Here is a 19,059-nt window from a genome sequence, read left to right as displayed (position 1 = left end):
TGTCCCTTGAGAGACAAAATTCTTCTTCGCCTGACAGTGAGTTCCAATAAATCCACTGGCAACATGAAGGACAATGGTCTTGAAGGCACTGAACAACTCTTCAGGATCTCCCAAAGTGCCCAGATCCCCAAATCTCCACTCAGCCTGTTTGCAAACTCCTCAGCTCCCCTCTCATCCTTGAGCTTGCCAACATCCAACCTCGACTGGGATGGTACTATTCTCCTGGACTTAAGCTGCAACGTCAGAGTTGCTACAGCAAGCCTGTAGTCTGTATTGAGGAACTGAGCACTCTGTTGGATCCTGCAGTTCTGGAACATCCTCCAGCGACCATCAACGAGCACATGGTCAATCGACTTTGCCACACCACCAGCGTTGAAATACCAAGTCCAGCGATGAGCTTGTGGGTTCTGAAACCATGAACCAGCCACCCTAAGTCCATGACTTCTTGCAAAGTCAAGGAACTTAGTGCTATTCAGGTTCACAGTTTCAGACCAATGTGGACCAACACATGTATCATAACCATCCTTATCAGTTCCAGTCGATACATTGAAATCCCCCAAGCCTAGAAGTGTATCTCGCCTGGGGCACTGATCATCCACAGACTTGAGCATGGCATATAATTCGTCCTTCATGGTGAGATCACTCGCATCAGTCGGAGCATAAACAGAGACCAGGGAAATGACACCCAAGGAGTGATGAATCCGAAGTCTCATAATCTCTCATAAATTCATAAATCCTTGTAAAACACACTGTACTATATGCACAATGCCTTCCTGCAGCCATTTCTCCAGCATGATACCCCTGATCATCTGACGTGAGTACATCGCCTGACTAATGAGTTCATGAGAGACTTCATCCAATAATACATGCTCTCTGAGCAGCTGACCCCAAAATATGGGACAAGTTGTCGTAAGTATTAGATGTCTCAGATTCTTACAATATAATAATGTAGCTTTGCACCTTCTTCAAGCGTCTCCTCTCCAAAAAAACATCTCATTCAAAATCCAACCAAATAATAATATACCTCCAGCTAAGTTACCCCAAAGACTAAAAATGGTATGTGCTGCTTCAATGCTTGCTGTTCAGCATTTAAGAATGATAATAATTTGGTCTAGCTTTCGAATATATTCAGATGATATCTAAATATTGAATGAGCTTTTTTGACAAGGTTTGCAGAGCAGCTGCAACACAAATCATGCACATACTGTGCAAGCAGATGTATGATACAACACGAGACTTGACTTTCGAGAAATGCAATCACTGACGTTTGGGGAAGTGATGCAACATTCTGGGTAGCAATGTTTCTGAAGTCACTTTCCTCTCTGCACTCAGCAGAACAATTTATGGATAAATTTGTTCCTGCCCATGGATGCTAATCAATGGGGTGTATCCGTGATCTCTCCTCTACAAATGGTACATGCTGCGTCCTTCCTTGATGCTCAGTATTTAAAGCCTTTGGTATGACTCGACAAGGATCAGAATTGAATGACCGACCTTCCAAATTCAAAGCGGGTGCTCTAACCTTTATGCCACCGAGCCTGGTAAATGATAATACGTTTTTGTGGCACTCAAAGGAAACTAACTCAAAATAATTGTGTATTTAAAAAAACAACTTAAAAAAAAAACAACTGATGGACATGCCATTAACTTGTCCATTATAATTTCCCAATGAATGTGCAACAAACAGCATGATTACCTTTCAATAATGTCTGGTTTTCATGCTGCATTTTTCTTTTCTTACAAATATTAATTCAGCTTTTCATTTTTTGGCCCAGGGTGTACCACATGTTACAGGCTGCCCACAAATATTTTTGGAAAATACGCATCCTGAGGTTTACGAAAATGGTTCTTGACAGTTGTGAAATTGTCCTTTTGGAGATAAATGTGGTTGCTGGAGCAACCACTGGTTGTAAGAATAGCCAAACAATTGGATACGGCTTTTTTCTTGTTTTTTTTTTTAAGTTCTTTAACTTCTAGAAATGATATTTGAGTGAAAATGATTCAATGAAAGCATATTATCAGGCATGTTGTAAGGGAGCTCAACATCAATGAACACATTAACTGATGGGCCAACACAATGTAGAAAGTATGAAAGTGGTTAAATATATTTATCATATGTCTAAATGTTGGAGGCTGAAATAGCCTCGTCAGAGGAGTTGCTAACAGATTTGACACATACACAGTTTATGATTTTAAGGTAATGTTATTACTCTACCTATTGTATTCAGCCATGAATTGTGTTTAAGTGATTCCTCTTCAGAATTAAGAGATATGGCCACAAACTATGTATAGCATGATATCTCAAAAGGTTGTGGATGAGTTGGTTAGGTGACAAGAAAAAGCTGATTCGATTATGGTTAAGGTCCGGATTCAGATCAGACCTATCAGTGGCATACGACACGTAAACTGTTAAGCATGGTGGAGGTACTGTATGTGCTCTATCGAGTGCCACTCTGGTTTTATATTCGATACCTAATATTCATTTCCCACACATAACGATAAGTAAAACGGTTGGCTCATAATCAAAAATCTAAACAATGCATATAGTGCACAGCAACGAGATACTGCGTACTGCAAAAGTGTCTGAACCAAAAGCTTAGTACACATCAGACATTTCTATAATATATTCATAATCATCACTCTCCAACATGTTTCATATTTGACTGCAAAGCAGTGTTGTGGTATAAATGTATCACAATACAACTTGTAGCTCTTCTTCCATCCCAAAGGAGAAGCTGAGATATCACTACAGTTGGGAAAAGTGTATAATTTGCCATGCAAAAAAGTCTGAAACTGTCAGCCTATTAAGGCACCAAAGAATTGAAAAGATAAGAGATGCAGATGAAGAACGCTTGAAGTTTAGAGATCCAAATAATCAAGATGTTCTTGATGGACTACAGAGCATCAACTGGGATAAGCTTCAGGGAGAACGTGACCTTCACTATCACAGAAAGTGTGATGCTTAATTAACAAATGCAACAAGTCTCAAATGGCTCCAACAGTGGTTTGAGAGAAACCAACAATTGCCAGCATCCTTATTGGAGTCAACGGCAAGGTCACTGGAAGAATCGGATAATCCTATCTCAAAACAGTGTACCACCGTGAAATAAAACTCTGTGCACCTTTTGTCAGAAAGTCACCCTGAAGGCTACCAACCTCGAAATGAAAAAGCCTGTCTCTGAGAACATCCTAAATCTGGTTAAGAAGGAGTAAATCTTGCAATGCACACTGGTGGAGATAAGTGATCTGATAGCTGTGGATGTCAGATACCATCCAGAATGATATGTAGAATACACATGGAGAGGTAAAGTTGGAGCAGAATCTCCTTCCAACAGTGCTGCTGACATGTGTATGGCAAAACTTGTTGATTAATTTAAAGGACAAATGTCACAGGGAACAATATTCACACTTTAGACTATGGCAGCATAACAATGAGTTAATGTCAGAGTTTGTATCTGAACATGGTTTATACAAATACTGCAGGACAAAATTTAAGCAACGACTAGAAAATGGATGGCTGGAAAGACTGAGTTTGTTCAACAGGTACACATCCTACCATCCTGTATACAAATGGTAGGATTCTCTAAACCAAGCACATTTTAATCAATACGACGACACATCCAGCCACAAGATCCATGATGCCTACCGATTTGTTGCATCATGCTGATTACTGTATCATGCACGATCAAGTTTGGCATGTGCACATGACATTCGCTATGAAGGAACAGAATATGCAGAAAATGGAGAAGTTCCAGTACCCTCGAATGTTTCTCTGGAAAGATTTCTTCAAATTGCAGCAGAGAATAGCGACATAACTGAAGACACACTCAATGGAAAGGGTACAATTCATGCTGTACAGATTGTGGTATATCAGTGTACTGGAAAGAATGAACCAGCAACTTCAAAGCATGATATCTTACCTATTGGCAATCAAAATAAATAGCACATTCCAAAGAGCTTTCATGAAATCCTGGAAGCACCACAATTTACCAAATATCTGATCCTGGCTATTTTCCAGGAGATGTTCAGACTGAAAGGTACAGAAAGGATTTTACTCCTTCAGAAGAGAATTCTAAGATCAAAAAAATGAGCTGGACATCTGTGTATGCTTCAAAGATCAGAGAATAAACAGGTTCTTGCTTGGATGAGATTTAATCGGATTGTCAGTGATCTAACAAACCCACAGTTTGGCCATCTTCAATATATCTTTTTCACATCATTCATCAATGCCCCTGCTTAGGAGGATGACACAATGTGAACGTTCATTGAAAGATGCATCAAGGTTTCAGAGAAAATATATCTTTGACAAGATAAAGTAGTAACCCTCGACCTACAGTTATACTGTATAGCAAAAAAGTTGCAGTAGACACATAAATATTTACAAGGAACTTACAAGGAAATATAACAGGTGGAGGCCATTCAGTCCATGATACCTGCGTGAACAGCATACTAATTTATCAACACAAGATCCAAGGAAGGAATACCAAAAAATGTTTTTAATTAATGAAATAAATATTTTTCTTTTGTTTGATTGTTTTTTTTGTAGTTTTTGTTTCTCCCCCTCAGGGGAGGGGGCATGGGTTTGGTTAAAAAAAACACATCAACCACACAGCTCCCCTTGACAAGACCCCCACCAACAGCATTCCTGACACAATCACCCATCAATGCTCAAACTACCTAAAAGTCCTGTCAACATTCCCATACCCCTCTATCTCCATAACTTCCAGGTACTTATCTAATTTTAATTTAAACATATACTTTTTCTGCTGCCACTACCTTTCTAGGGAGGATATTCCATACATTAACTACTCTTTGAGTGAAAGTCTCTTGCCTTACTACTGTCTTAACTCTCCTCTTCTTTACTCTAAAGCTTTGGCCCCTGGTCCTATCACGGTCTACTCTGTTGAATAATTCATCTGCACTTATTTTATCTAGACCTTTCATTATCTTAAACATCTCTATCATATCTCCTCGTAGCCAGCTCCTTTCGAGTGAATAAAGCCCTGTCTCCTTCAACCGCTCCTCACAGCTGAGTCTAGATAGGTCCTGAATAAATCTAGTAGCCCTGCGCTGAACAACTCCATGGCATCTATGTCCTTCCGGAACTGTGGTAACCAGAACGGCACACAATATTCTAAGTGCCGCCATCACTAAATTACTGTACAATGTTAATAACTGGAAAGAATCGGGTAATAAAGCTTGGTGGTTTCCACAGAGCTCACAACTTCATGAAAAGGTCTTGTGTTGGCTTAACAGTTTGGGTGGCTAGCATGAGATCCTAGTGTCCTCCTGATTTCATGCCCTGCTGGCTGCTGAACGAACACCCGGTGGGGTTGACTCAGCCTGCGATCCTTCCAAGGTTGGTGAAATGAGCACCGGCACATTGGTAACTCGAGGGGGAGCACTCTGTAGAGTGCAAAACCTCCGCCGCCAATACTGCGAGGTCACTCAAGTGAACCTGATATCCTATTCATTCAATTTGACGTCAACAGTGCTCACAGAGTTATAGTTTGCAACTTTCCCTTTTACTTTTAACTTTTACATTCTCAATTCATTCGTCATAACTAGATTCCTTGAGACAGAAATTGATTTTATGTGGGTATATCCACCTGAAGTTCCAAAATCAGCCGCAATTATAATTTTGGCATATTTTTTGTTGGAAATCACTTATAACGTGTAGAATGTAAAAAAAATAAATAAATAAATAAAAATTGGAATTTTTTTTAAACAAAAGTTCCAAATTTTTTTTTTCTCAAACAATCTTTTTTGGCGGGGGGGTGTGGGTTGGAAATCACTTAAAACATGTAGAAATGCAAAAAAAAAATTCAAATATTTTTTCAAAATGGCCGCCATAGCGGTCATATTGGACTTTGGACCAAGTCCAAAATCTAATAGCATGATCCTTGGACCATACCTAAACCCCCCCCCCCCCACCAAGTTTAGTCGAAATCCGTCGAGGAGTTTTTCCGTAATACTGTTCACAAACAAACAAACAAACAAACAAATAAACAAACAGAAAGGGGTGAAAAACAATAACCTCCGATCTTCGATGGCGGATGTTAATTAGGGGCACTGCATCAGTGACAATGCCACGCCCCGAACCAATGTCGCAACACTTCATGAGAACAACTGCACACCATCTGAAAGATTCTGGTCGAGTTAATGTGTTCAGAGAACATCTTACCCCACACAGTCTGGAGAAAAAGGACATGGGAAGGTCAGGTATGGGAGCATGCACCAGAGCAGCACGTTGTTGCGTCCACTTACCACCAGGGGCATCCGTCTGGCCATCCCCCAGGCAGTTTCCTGGCACATCCCCATCTCCTTGAGATGCCGATCAACCTGCTGCAACCACGAGGCATGTAGTCGGCCCATTGGCCCCCTCCACTCATGAGACTAACCTCGCTGAGAGAATCTGCTGACCAGGATCAGCATCAGGAAAATGAGTCACATGTCCATACAGCCGCAGCTGACGCTCACGGACGATGCAGGGAACAAATCTCATTTGAGTCTCTCTCAGCAACCGCTCGTTGGACACAAAGTCCGACCAGTGATAGCCAAAGATTATCCAAAGAGACTTGGTACCAAAGGAATTAAGTCTCCATCTCAGATCCTTGGTCAGAGTCCAAGTGTCGCATCGATAGAGCAAGAGTGGAAGCACCAAGGACCTGAAGACTTGGAGTTTACCCCTCCTGCACAGGTACCGGCAGTGCCACACCCCATCATCCAGTGAATCCATGACTCTCCAGGCCCGACCCAGACATCTATTTACCTCTGACTCACAGCCGCAGAGTCATGAATATCACTGCCAAGTTAAGCTAATCTCTCCACGACCTCAACGTCCTCACCAGAAACAGGCACAGACAGGACAGCGGCATCCAAGATGTCATGGAAAGCCTGGATATTAGTTTTGACCCAGGAAACCCGTAATTCCAGCAGCTCCGACTCCTCATTCAGCACCTTGAGCCCCCCCCCAAGAGGATATCTAAAGTCTCCACAAAGATGACTGCATCATCTGCGAAATCAAGGTCAGAGATATTGACATTCCCAAACGATGCACCGCAGCTTGATCTCTCCGACATTCTCCCAAGAATTCAGTCCATACAAGTGCTGAAAAGAGTGGGGGCCAATACACACCCCTGACAAACTCCAGTGACAACTGGAAATAAGTCAGAGATGGTACCACCACATCTCAAAGCACTCTCAGTACAAGAGTAGAGTTCAGACATCAGATCGATCAGTGTTGGTGGCACCCCACGAAGACCAATAATCCTCCAGAGGGCATCCCGATTCACGGAATCGAACGCTTTCCAGAGATCAACATAAGTTGCAAGCAGCCCCTGCCGAAACTCTCATCTGCGTTCGGTGAGGACCCGAAGAGAAAGGATACGGTCAATCTTTGAGCTCTTTGGTGTGAAGCCTGACTGATCTGGATGCTGGTGTTCAAGCAGATGGTGGCGAACCCTATCAATAATTATCCGAGCAAAGACCGTGCCCGGCACTGAGAGCAGCATCACCCCTCGGTAGTTGTTGCAGTCTTGGCGATCACCCTTCCCTTTCGAGAGAGGGACAACAAGGCCCCTCTTCCAGTCAGTTGGGGTGATGCCTGTGTTCCAAGCAGAGCACAGAACTGCATGCAATGACACGAGTGCAGCATTTTCACCAGCCTTGACAGGTTCAGCATGGATGCCACAGATCCCTGGAGCTTTACCCCATTTCAACCGGTTCACGGCAGCCTGTGTTTCCACAAGCGAAGGTGGACCATAGTTGATTGGAGGGTCAGCAACTGGGATTGTAACACACCTGACGTCCAACTCGACAGCTGTTGGATCAGCCTGGTACGACTGCTCAAAGTAACCAGCCCAGCGGGCCTTCACTTCGGACTCCTCTGTCAAGAGCCTACCACCCTCTGCTGTAACTGCAGTACACCGAGGGATGGGCTTGGATGAACGCAATGTGCGAAGTCGGCTGTAAGCAAGATGAGAATCTCTTGACCACAGGTGATGCTCTACCCCCTCACATAGGCATCCTTGTGCACCCTTAGCGCACATACAGTTTTACGCCTCAGCTCCCTGAACAGCTCAGTTCTGCCATTCAGCCTGGCCCTGTGACTCTGGTCAATGGTATCCAGTGTCCCTTGAGAGACAAAATTCTTCTTTGCCCAATGGTGAGATCCAAGACATCCACCGGCAACATCAAGGAAGATGGTCTTGAAGGCATTCCACAACTCTCCAGGACCTCTCAAAACACCAAGACTCCTCAAATCTCCACAAAGCCTGTTCGCAAACTCCTCAGCTACCCTCTCATGCCTGAGCTTGCCAACATCCAGCCAAGGCTGGTATGGTACCATTCTCCTGGATTTAAGGTGCAACTTCAGAGTTGCTCCAACAAGCCGGTGGTCAGTATTGAGGAACTGAGCACTCCGGTAGACCCTGCAGTTCTGGATCATCCTCCAGCGACCATCAAGAAGGACATCGTCAATCTCCTTTGCCACACTGCCTGTGTTGGAATACCAAGTCCAGCGATGAGCTTGTGGGTGCTGAAACCATGAACCGGCCACCCTAAGTCCATGACTTCTTGCAAAGTCAAGGAACTTAGTGATATTCTGGTTCATATTTCCTGACCCATGGTGACCAACACATGTCTCATAACCATCCCTTTCAGTTCCATTCGATACATTTAAATCCGCCAAGACTAAAAGTGCATCTTGTCTCGGGCACTGATCAACCACAGACTCGAGCGTGGCTTAGAATGCATCCTTCACAGTGAGATCACTCGCCTCAGTCAGAGCATAAATAGAGACCAGGGAAATGACACCAACGGAGTGACAAATCCTTTGTCTCATAATACGCTCGTTAACCGGTGTTACCTCAATTATCATCAGAGTCAGCTTATTGGACACAGCTCCAGCAACTCCTTGGGAATGGTAACCATCAGAGCGACCAGACCAATAGCAGGTGTAACCACCCACCATGATCTCGCCAGAATCCGGTCACCGAACCTCAGAGAGAGCTGCAATGCTGATGTCCAAACGCTTGAGCTCAGATGATAACAGAGATAGGTGATCATCCTCTCTTTGGGATGGGACATTCCAGGCACCCACACGAAGTGACCGCCTCAAGTTAACCCAAAGAGACCACCATCTGGTGGACGACACCTGAGTACCACCCCGACACACTCTCCCGCAATCTGACCTGGAAATGCTACCCCGTGGTTTCCCTCCTATCATCAAAGATTGGGGGTCCCAAAGGCTTTGCCCCAATCCCGTCATCCGGTGAGCTGCCCTGCGAAGGGAAGCTGCACAGGAGGTACTTCCACGGAGTGAGTTTTCAGATTTCTTTGCATTTTTGTGTTTTACGGAATGAAGCATTTTACGGTGGCCGGAGTGCAAATTCTGCCACCAACCTCCTAATAAGAAGTAACCCAACTGCAGGAGGACGTCCGCAGACACATTTGGGCACTCGATATGGATGGCCGTTGGCTCACAAGGAGCTCCTCCGCCCTTTGACAGGTTTTGTTTTTAATCCTGCTGGGTGTCCATATCCAAACACTTTCCTCACCAGAAAACCTGGTGGGGGAGACGGTTTAGTCACCGACAATCCGACCATGGAACAGGTTAGTACAGCTTTACCTGATACCTTCAGCAAGTCACAGATCTAATCTGGCCTGACCTGACACACATGGGAAGGGTGTTTTCAAATCTTGCTTTGCGCTTCTGAGCACAATTTATATTAGCCTTGTTCATGACTTTGAATTACAGGCACGATGGCAATCATGTAAAACGTATGGGTCAAATGGAACAGTCCAGAGTGGAACCTTCTGCCAACTCCTCTTGGAGAAACTTACGACTTTGGAACGATCTTTGAGAAAAAGAGGCACAAAATAAACAAATGTTATGGATAAAGTTAGCTCAGGCATTGCTGGGCAAAACCATTTTGTCTAAATCTCACTGTTACTCCACCCTCAAAGCAGACGGCCAATTTCATTGGTCAAGACAGTGTAAAATTTTGCCCACATACTGTGAAACTGAAGGTGTTCATAAGGGCAAACAAGGTGATTTGTGTTCTTCAATGTTCAAATATATAATTCAATTGAAATGAAATAAAAGTTTTAGCAGTTGGAGGAAAACAAAACAAGACATTGAATTGGAAGTTCACTGCTATTGATGTGCCATCTTTTACACTACCTTGTTTAACGCGTTAAATTAGTCACTCGTTCCTGTTGTTTGTGTCCTTTATGACATCCCTAAAATCAGAGGGTTTCCTGTTTGGAATGATTTTCAATTTTGTTTGACTGCCAGACAGTGCGGTAAAGCAATTGCTTCAGTCTGCCTGTCTGTACGGATGTGTGCTCATCACGAGACGCCATACAATTTGCCAAATTCAGAGCCAAAGTACTGCTAAACTGCAGGTTTGTGCTCCTCTTCATGGTCTACAGTATTCAAAATGTTAAATTCAATTGATATTTTAAAGTAGTTCCTTGATCATAAAAATAGACTGACAGACAGACAGAGTGAATTCATTGCTTAAACCGACTTTGCACTTCACATGCGGGGTAATAATGATTGCTAAGTCAGACAACTGGTTAATTTGAGCAAAGAAGATAACGTATGAGGAACTCCAGAATTCTGTGGCTGAAAGTAGAGCAGTCGGACGGTTAGGGCACCAAAGGTTTGAAAAAAATATGAGATGGAGTTAAAGAATGCTTGCAATTTAGTGACCCAAACAATCAAGATGTTCTTGAAAAACAACAGACCATCAAGTGCAATAATCTCGAGGGAGAACATGACTTCTTACATTCTACAATGCATGCTGGGTCAGGCAAAGGCTGCCATAGGACTACAAGGACGCACTCATCATCAATATGCATGAATGTAGGGGGAATAGAACAGAAAACCGTCGTGGCATATCCTTGCTGTCAATTCCAGGAAAGATTATAATTAGAGCCAAAATCCTCCAAAAGAGATTGAAATGTCTCAGAACATGTTATCCCTGAAAGTCAATGTGGCTTCCGTGCTGGAAGATCAACAAATGATACATTTACTCTTCGACAACGACAGGAAAAAGCCATAGAACAGCATTGTGACTTATCTGTTGTACTTGTTGACTTTTCAAAAGCATTCAACACCGTAAACAGGGAAACCCTCTGGAAGACACTCAAGATCTATGATTGTCCAGATAATTTCATAAAGATCATGAAAGAGTTCCACCATGGGATGACTGGCAGAGTCTCTGTGGCAGCTAATGTCACTGACTCGTTTGACATTTGCCACGGAGTGAAATGGGGTTGTGTGTTAGTACCCACTTTGTTTGCCTTGTTTCTAACTGGAGTCCTTATCAGAATATCACAAAAAAAATTGTTCTGGAATATTTATCCATACCAGAAGAACCGGAAAACAATTTAACCGAGCCAGACTACATGCCCACAAAGTGTGAGTAGAATGTGTTAGAGAACTTCTATTTGATAGCGATTCAGCCCTAATTGCCCATTCACTCAGGGTTATCCAAGAAATTACCACTTATTTTGCAACCGCAGCAACACAATTTGGACTCCAAATTAACAGCAGCAAAATTGAACTTCTATTTCAGTCAAGACATAACATTGTCACAAATGTTCAACCCAAAGTCCTTGTTAATGGAGAAGCTCTTAGATGTGTTAACACCTCCACATAAGTTGGGAGTGCAGTAACACATGACAACTCAGCTGATGCAGAAGTTGCACACCACATGCAGGCAGCATCAAAAGCTTTCGGAATCCTGAACAAACGTCTCTGGTCCCAGCATGGCATCAGAACTACAAACAAGATCAAGCTCTATAGAGCTGTGATGATGACTGCACTTCTGTACTCAGTAGAAGTTATAACTCTCCATAGGAGCCACATAAACAAATTCACAAGTTTGCAATTAAAACACCTGCAGCAGCTTCTGAGAATGAAATGGAAAGACTGAGTCCCGAATACCACAGTCCAAAGGAGAGTTGGGATATTTAGTGTTAAAGCACTAATTTAATTTGCTCAAATTAGGTCGACAAGTCACGTCATTTGTATGCCAGAGCATCGGCACCCAAAATTTTAATTTTACGGTGAGCTGAAGGAGGGCAGACATGCACCTGGATGACAAAAACTACTTAAAAAGACGTGAAAAGACATCTGAAGAAAGCAAACATTAACATAGAGAACTGGGAAGAACTTGCCAGAGGTTAAAAAACAAACACAGAAACAGTGGACAACTGTTGTCTATGCCTCAGTTGAGGTGGTTGATCAACAAAGAGGATGAATATCAATGCCGTCGTGTCCAGCGGCACAAAGTTGGCAAAACAATGGGATGCTGTACATGATCTCAACCAATCACCTCAACTCATCACCACAGAGCCTCTTCTCCTCATCCAGCCCTCTTCCCAAGCTCTTCTGCAATCCCCCACTTTCTTTCAATAACTCTCCTTACCTCCCCCCTCCTCCCTCGTCCATCCCTTCCCCTCCCCTCGTCTGTATCCAAAACCTCCTCCCCTCCCTCTTTCTGAACAGTGTGGACCTCAAACATCCAGGACCTTCGCTCAAACCTGAAAGGTCTTTCCACACAGGTTTCCACTGACAAACCTGACATAATCTGTTTAACAGAAACTTTCTTCCTTTAAGACATCACTGACTCCCTCGTATCTCTCCCTGGTTACTCCCTCCTCCGGTATGACAGACCTGAGCCTCCCTCGTCCTGGCAGCGGAACTGCTCTCTTCAACAAACACTCGATTCCTCACTGACTATGCACTGTCCTCTCTCCCTCACACCCCCAGGAATACCTCTGGTTACGGCTTCCCCTCCACTCCCAACTCATATTTATATGTGTGTTGTACCTTCGACCAAACAGTGATGACTTCATGTACATCGCACTCTCCGAAAACATGGACCAACTTCTATCCTCTCAACCCAACTCTCTCTTCCTCATATGTGGTGACTTCAACTGTCATCATGCCAGTTGGCTGGGTGTGGGTACCTCTCACCTGCCATGGCATTTCAGCAAAAGACTTCTGCGATCATTGGGACTGACACAATCTGTCAACTTCCCGACCAGGATCTCAACCAATGGTACTCCATCTCTTCTGGATCTGATTTTGACCAATTTTCCGAAAAATATCTGCTGTTCTTCCTCCACTCCATTTGGTTCATCTGACCACATGCTTGTCAAAGTAGACATCTCTCTGGTTGTTATTAGAGAACCACCTCAGCGCCGTCGAGTCTCGCATTTCACTCAGGCCGACTGGAAGGGTCTTCAAACAGCCATCAAACTTCTCAACTTGTCTCCCATCTCTGCTCTCTCCGACATCAACTCTTCCTGGGAATTCTTTCAGAGAAACTTGCTCTCTCTCATGCACAGATTTATCCCATCTCGTCTTCAGTTGTCCTTCCCATCCTCCCACCCATGGTACACTGAAGCTTGTGGCGAGGAAGTTTTCCTCACAACAACAAGGCTAATCTAACTGAAGGCAATCTCAGTTGCTTCCTCAAAGCTCAAAACAAGTGTGTCTACCCTCAGGAGAGCCAGAAAACAACATCTTTCCAATCTCAAGTCTGAACTCTCAAACCTCTCTCCCTCATCAAAATCCTGGTGACGTCGAGTTAAGTCTGTTTCTGGTGTATGTTCCCCCTCCATTACCTCTAATGGTCACACAGCTGACACAGCAAATTAATGCTGAACCTCCGTGTTTGCTTTGAAGTATTGCATCCCAAACCCATTGCTTTCTGAAACCACCTTACCCAGTCACACTCAGCTCTTCCGAGACTCTATGTCCTTTTCTCCTGACAACGTGGAGGGTTTGCTATCAAACATCGACTCAGATTCTGCAACTGGTCCAGATGACATCAACCCATATGTCTTAAAAACCTGCTCTGTTAGTCTTGCTCACCATCTCTCTGTTCTATTCACCCTATCATTTCCGGAAGGTCATCTGCATTCTGCTTGGAATTCAGCAAACATTACCGCTCTGCATAAAAAAGGTGCAAAAACAGATCCTTGCAACGACAGACCAATCAGCCTTCTCACAATCATCAGCAAGGTTATGGAATCCATCATTGTTTCAGACATTAAATCCTTCCTCTTCTCCAATGGCTTAATTTCCGATAATCAATTTGGTTTCAGACCAGGTCACTCGACACTGGATATGCTGCTCCTGCTCTCCCAACAATGGATGGAGATCCTCAATGCCAGACATGAAATTAGAGCCATCTCCCGAGACATATCGCACGCCTTCCATAAGGTCTGGCACCCTGCCCTGCTCACCAAACCAAGGTATTTAGGATCATTGGTATCTCCTGTGATGAGGCTGAATCTTTGGGTCTCTCACTCTCTCACCACAGGCAGGTTGGTGGTCTTTCTGTGTTCTCGCATCTCCTATCTGGCCCTCCCCCCACACCCCCCCACTGCTCTGTCTGAAATATGTCCCTCCTATTTTTCCACAGGGTGCTCAAGGTCAACCAGCAACCCCTTCTGGTAAAACTACCAAAATCAAGAATCACTGCTCACCTTCACTCTTTCATTGCTGTTTTTTCCTGCCTTTGGAACAAACTCCCACGCTATCTTCAATCCCACTTTTCCCTCCAGATCTTCAAAACAGCTTTTCTCCACCATCTCTTGTCTTCCCCCATCCAAAACCACGATCTTTACTTCCCCCGCTAATCCACCCCAAACCCCCCTCCTTCAAGTTCGCTGCTTTCCTTCCTGAAAGTCCCTGTGGTGTCCATTTTGTTTACCCTGTGTACCTTGCCCCATTGCTCTTCCTTCCACAGATCTTATGTCTCTGTTCCACACTGTTTTGTCCTTCCCTCTCCCTCTACTCTTGACTCCTGCTCCCCTTGTTGTACGTTCTGTGTGTTAGCTCTCATGTGAGCCTCCACAGTGTATACAAAATAAATAAATAAATAAATAAATAAATAAATAAATAACAAATAAATAAAAAACGACCAACAAACTTGCTTTGCCCTCATTGCAACAGATTTTTTGTATCCAATGCTGGTCTTGCTTCCCATCGTCGCGCAGAGAAGTGTGAAGCCATACGCCTCCATGATAATCGTCGTTTGCGACAGACAGCCGAATAAAGAACAAAGGTTGGCATTACTGTACCAGAAAATATAATGGCAGAGATAGTAAGTGTGTCATAGGCCTGGTGTTCACTTAATGGTAAAGGTGCTTGGTTTAAAATCCAAGATTGTAAAGGTGTGCTTCACATTAACTGTCACCTCTTCCATTGTCCCTGGCTGTCACAAGATCGGTGATATTTGTAAATCAGAAAAAGCCTCATTGGGTAAAATCTTGCAAGAAAGTTTGAACAAGAGCATTCTCCCAACGTGCACCACCAGTGACTGTACATGAATTGATGGACAAGCACTGGTTCAGGAGAAGGAAATTCTGCCAGGATGCAAGGCATTTGGTGAACTATCCGATAAGTTTGCTGCCATTGTCTTCAGCAACCTGAGATCTCACATGAAGAGAGTAGATGGTGATGTTAGATAGATACAGGCAGCAGTCCAACAGGATTCTACATGCTCTCGAAAGGCATCGTCTCTAAATGCAGAAAGAGAGCAGGACCAGGAAGCAGGAATGGTGCTGGGCACTAACCCATGTAACACGCACCACAAATTTTTTTTTTTACTGTGCCCCAAATATATTTTAACCCCTTGGCTATGATAGGCCACTTTGTAATGATTAGCCGACTTTTCTTCACATGCCACTGTGCTAAATAATTTGCTGGTTTTGGGGAATCTGAAGTTTGAGGGAGCCTGAGTCCCAAATATGTTTGGAAGCTCGCAACACCTCTGCCAGGAAGGTAAACCACTCGCTACATAGTCGATAACCGTGATGTCGCAATCATTTCAAAGTGGAAAAACTTCATGACCATGGAAGAAAACAAGGCAAACCTTGGTCCGTTCTTATCATAGTGGGGGCAGATAACAGCAATTTTTGAGAGGAATCGTGCAAATGACGATACAAGCATCGAATTTGGCACATTTGTTCTCCAGGGGATTATAATCAAATCTGCCTGATTTGAAAATTCAAATTTTGAAAAATTTGAAGAAAAAAAAAAAACTTCAAAAAAGTCAATATCACGAATCAATGTTGGATGCTGGCTGAGATTGGTGAATGTGTCAGAAACATCATCAAAGACGTTCCAAGTCTGCCATGCAGTTTTCTTCCCTTTACCGCGGAAGGCAGACATGACGTCACATCCAGTGAACGCATGGAAGTATGGGATCCCTCTCGCTTTCTCAGGCCCGAGTGCAGAAACTACCTCATGGACTGGAATCCATCGCGCCTTGGCTCCTTGGCCAAAGGCAATCCACATGTTCTCAAGACCTATTTCCTGTAAGGATGGCAGTACAGATATTGCTATGACTAGTACGTCCGTGTCATTAGCCTTAATGATAATGGACTTGCTAACATCCATCGTTGCATCCCTGGCGTGTACAAATATTCGAGTGTCAGCTTTTTCATTACAACATGGAGACAGCATCCAGTGACTTCCTTGTGTTGCTTATGGCATCTTCTCCTTTTGTGACAATGACTGTGCTTGTCATCTGTGCTTCACACATCTTTTCCGCAAGGAAGTGAAACAGCTCAGTCTTCTTGCTGTCATCTCGAAGAAAGCTTCTCCAGTTACTTGGGGTCTTACTGGTTCCTGTCACTCTTCTTCTGATTCTTTGCCCCCTTTTCAATCTTGCCTCGGACTTCAGACTTGACTTCTTGTGCACATCAAACACTACATCCACCCTCTCGTACCTGGCACGATAGGATTCCACCTTTGGGATGATGTCTTCTTTAGCATAGTCATCAAATATCTTTGAAGTGCATGGAGGTAGGGCATTGATAAGTGCTGAGCCATCAATGATGACTGCATCTCCCCTTGGTTCTCTGTCTGGGATGTTCAGTTGCACTTCAAGAATTTCAGCCAGCTATGACTTCAAATGTTTTTGAAATTTTTTTTGTTTCTTCAAATTTTTCAAAATTTGGATTTTCAAATGGCCAATCGGGCAGATTTGATCAGAAAGCCCTGCAGAACAGAAATTTCAAATTTGATGCTTGTATCATAATTTGCACGATTTTTCTACTATCTACTACACTATCAGAGCAGCTCATGACAAAGGCAGAATCTCTTGATGATATGAAGTAGTCATTGGAGGAGGATTATTGAGATTTTTAGATCATCTACATGAAATGTTTACTTTCTAAGTTCAACATACGAAGAAGCTGATTCTCCAAAAAATGGATGCTTGTCACGAGGGATTTGAAAGGCTGGTTGTTGGTTGCAGAGACACAAATGTCCTGGTATAACTTGCTCACTTTGCTGGCCAACTTAACAAGGAAGTTAGGTTTTGAACTGGAGCAGGAAGCAGCACCTTTTTGTCAAGGTCAATGAGTTTGATCTACCAAACCAGTGTGACCACTCCTCATTTTCATAAATGCCAAGGTGAGCCAATGAAAAAAGCCAAGACTTCACAAGATTTCGGAAAAGCGATGATAATAGAAAACCCATATTCCAAGAAAATCTCTTGAAAACCAAGACACCAATGTGAACAACCAATAGCCAAGATCCTGTGAAAAAAGCCGAGGAGTGGTCACACTCTACCGAACCCTATCTGAAGAAACGTACCCGCATTCCATGAAGTAACAGGCTGTGATAAAGTGAGCAGTATGTACAGCATTGGAAGGAAGCATGGAAAACATTTCTTCCCAATCCTGAACTCCTGGACAACCTGGGAAAAGGTGATCTTGCAGCAGACACACCCATTCAAGCTCAAGCATCTGTCTGTCATCTGCACTTGCCTAATTATCCGGTAACAGATGTCAATGAGGTAAGGAGCAAGCTATTCCAAGAGACGCTGGACTGGAGATGTGGCCATTTACACATAATGCCCTGAAGCAACAAATCATGAGAGCAATGGTCATACTATCAAGTTCTGGTTTGGTGAAGAAGCATGTGCCCTGTCTCCTGAGCTACCGCTTGCTACAAACGCTGGCTGGTATGTGAAGGACAATGAGTTGAAGCCAGAGCTTATAACCCAACAACCTAATTCAGCAGATGTAATAAGTGTGCAAATTCAAGGTAAAAAATGCCACTCACAAAGCACAGACATATGTTCCTGCACTGACAAGGCCTGTCGCAATCCTTACAACCCGTATGCAGAAGACGAATATTGAGAAATTTTCAAATCATATGTAACCTGCAACATTCATTGTTTAAATGAAAAGTATAATCGGAACTACAGAGGCATTAATGCATTTTAGGCCTTATCATGTTTGTGTTTTTAGTGTCATAGTTTACTTTGTACAGATAATTTTTCAAAAGTGTGAAAAGTTCAAATTTAGAACAAAGCATTGACATTTTTGCATTAAGTTCGTGAAAGAAAAGCTCAGATCAAGACTTAAACTTATTCTCCCAATACATGGAGGCAGGGCTGCCCAAACCTGCCACAGGCCACGAGAGCCGTGCCATTTTTCATCACAGCCTTCGTCAATTATGTTGGACAGCGCCTTACCCACGGCAAGAGCCACAGCATGCTTAACGACCACTGTTGCATTGATCATAGAATGAATGATTGATCAAAAGTTCATTATCAAGTGAAGTGATGGAGCTATAGCCACAAAGGTAACCCAACGGAAATCCATCTCATGACATACAGGCATCCATCTACAAGCCATTCAGATAGCATATCTAATGTCTCAAGTGCACTTACGCTCACCATGCACATACTGGCAGTTGCAATGATGAACAATGACTCGGTGGTCCTATGGCATTTTGCAGGATATGTGTAGCTCCACCCCGCAGTGAGGGTAATAAAATATAACCTGGCACATGTCTAGCATCGTTTTGAATGAAAGACACACTGTTGGCTGAAACGTCAAACATGAACCGTTCTTTGTAAATGAAATCTCCATTGGGCTATGTGTATGCAGTTTGATTTTGTGTCATGTTCTCATCACACTTTGAAATACGCTAACGTTTCTGCTCAATCCATATGTTATGTTTGGTGTCCTCTGAACTTCCGCTGCAAAGCTGGATGATGTAAAAAAAAT

At 43.3% G+C, this 19,059-nt stretch overlaps 1 protein-coding gene across 2 annotated transcripts in view; it reads right to left on the bottom strand.

The window, feature by feature from the left end:
• Positions 1–19,059, bottom strand: part of LOC147015879 (leucine-rich repeat transmembrane neuronal protein 3-like) — a 262,950-nt gene that overhangs the window by 99,954 nt on the left and 143,937 nt on the right. The window lies entirely within an intron of this gene.

Source organism: Eptatretus burgeri, chromosome 12, assembly GCF_056783735.1.
Source record: "Eptatretus burgeri isolate ZD-2024b chromosome 12, Ebu_testis_v1, whole genome shotgun sequence".
In the NCBI taxonomy this organism is placed as follows: Eukaryota; Metazoa; Chordata; class Myxini; order Myxiniformes; family Myxinidae; genus Eptatretus; species Eptatretus burgeri.
The sequence above is the reverse complement of the archived record's forward strand: the minus strand, read 5'-3'. Positions and strand labels throughout refer to the sequence as shown.